Source organism: Penaeus chinensis, chromosome 23, assembly GCF_019202785.1.
Source record: "Penaeus chinensis breed Huanghai No. 1 chromosome 23, ASM1920278v2, whole genome shotgun sequence".
NCBI classification, from domain to species: domain Eukaryota; kingdom Metazoa; phylum Arthropoda; class Malacostraca; order Decapoda; family Penaeidae; genus Penaeus; species Penaeus chinensis.
Window position 1 is genome coordinate 2,855,067 of NC_061841.1, and position 2,500 is coordinate 2,857,566.

Here is a 2,500-nt window from a genome sequence, read left to right on the forward strand (position 1 = left end):
CTTGTCAGAGAAGGTGTTTATATTACTCGGTGACGTCTATAGACACATATGGTAAAACACTGCCTGCGTAGGAACAGAAGAATGTAAGACATTTTTTTTCAAAAGGTTATGAAAATTCTATATTCTTTGGACGTCACTGTAATTTAAAATTGGTGGATAGAATAAGTTTAGACGAGAATATATAGTAAAGGGGAAGACTTTAGGAGCAAGAGCTGAATCCAGTCCCGGAAAAAAACTGAGGCTACTAACAATAACATGATTCATTCTTTCGTCATGTACGTTGTCCTTTGTGAAGTATGTCCTAAATTTTACGTGGGCAAAACTCATAAAAAATGGTAGACAATAAAGTAAACATTCTTTCTAGGTATGCTCGTTCCGCTCACGTACGAGATGAAGACTATCAAACTTTAAAGAAAAAACTAGTCTTCGGATTCTGAAAGGTATATGCGATAATTCCTTTCAGTCAAGAAAATTTTCATTTTAACTTGGGACTGATTCAGTTCTTGTTCTCAGGGCCTTCGTCTACTCTTGTCTAATTTGTTTTGTCTGTTCCAATGGTGGCAGTTGAATTTCATGCAACCATAGAATTATGTATATATGTATGTACACACGCGCAAGCTGTACATATATACATGAGTACATACATGCATAAATGTTTAGCAGATGTGATCGAAGCGGTTACATTCTTGTAAAGGTTACTTAACAACGCAGAAAGAACAAACTTTGATACCAGAAATCTCTACACTTTAATTTCTGCCTTTACAGAAAACAAACTTTTCAGATGGATAATATAGTAACTTGAATTTTTTTGGAAAGTAACAATGAAGAGGAAAAAAAAAATGTTATTCTTGTAGAAATGGATGTTTGAGACAAATATTTATCCTTCAGCAAATGTGTATATATATTGCGTGGAAATATTTTCCCAAAAAGGTATAGGATATGGTGGATTTAGTTAGGATCTTCCTGTCAATTACCCAAAATCTGAGTGAAATTTCTTACTTTCATTTATGCAAATATTGGTTGTGACACATTATAACAAAAAATCTTGTGTGTACAAATCGTATCCGTGTGTGTATGCGTACATGATTTCAAGGATATTATAATGTGTACATATCCCTATACATTTTTATTAAGTTATAAATTACCCTCAGATCTTTCTCTCCATTCTGTATATTTTTCACAAGAGAAAACATTCCATTATGTTAAGTGACTTCTAATTTATACGAAATAAAGAGAAATGCACGTAATGATTGTGATTTTATTGTCCGTAAAAATTCCAGTATTTTGTTAATAATAGATTTTCTCCAGATTATTTTAGACCATTTTTATCTTGAACCATTTTTGAATTCGGTAATTATTGGTATTTTCTCTACTTATATATATTCAAACACGAAATACAATATAAATATAGGTAAAATCCAGTATGAAGGTGAACACCCTCCAGTATATGTACTGTATATTCATGAAATATAAATAATCCAATAGAGAAAGGAAAAGTTTGATGTCATTATTAATACATGTAAATAAGCTGTTGCACGCAAAATCACTGTATTAACAAAATCAACAAAACCTCAATTTCACACGTCACGAATCACCGAACCCATGGGAGTCGATTGAACCAGAAGAAAGGAGAAAGGGAGAGAGGGAGAGAAGGAAGAAGAAAGGGAGAGGGGGAAGGGGAAAGGGAGAGAGAGAGTGAGAAAGGGAGAGAGAGAAGGAGAAAGGGAGAAAGGGAAAGATGAAAGGGGAAAGGGAGAGAGGGAAGGAGAAAGAGAGAGAGAGAGAGAGAGAGAGGAGGTTAAGAACCACTGGCACAAAGGGAAACATTGGCGAGAAAGAAGAAAAATGACAAGCCCACAGAATAAGAGAACCGTATCACTGTAAAATAAGATTTTTGGCAATGCAGACCTTACTTATTGCAATAGGAGCACAGATGTATTGCAAATTCATAACAATCGATAAACAAACTATATAAAAGATTTGAACACACAACACGGGAAATGAACTAAAGGTAAATAATAGAAAAAAAATTAACATATAACAACAAGCAAAAATGGATAAGATAAGAAATAAGATGAAATAAGCTCGCAGTCGACCACCAAACCACATAGTCGAACATGGCGGGGACCACCGTGGCGTTTCGAAGCTGAAAAAAGAGTTGCCATTCCGGCTAACTTCAGTGCGAATGCTTACGCCAGTAATAATGACGATAATGACAACAATAATGGTAAAATAAGAATGCCAGTGATTAAAATCCCAACAAAATGGATATAGAATCCTGGTGAAAATAACCCTCCGTTAATGGCATGGGGCTACGACGTTATTAAAATTTTCGATTTAATAACGTGGATATGCGCATCGTTTGTGTGTTTGTTTGTTTGTTTGTTTTTTTTTTGTTCATCATTACACATATATACCATTTATCTGACGGTATCTCCGGCGCTGAAAGTCAAGGAGATAGATATGGATATCTGTTATCCATGATGATAAGATATATAAG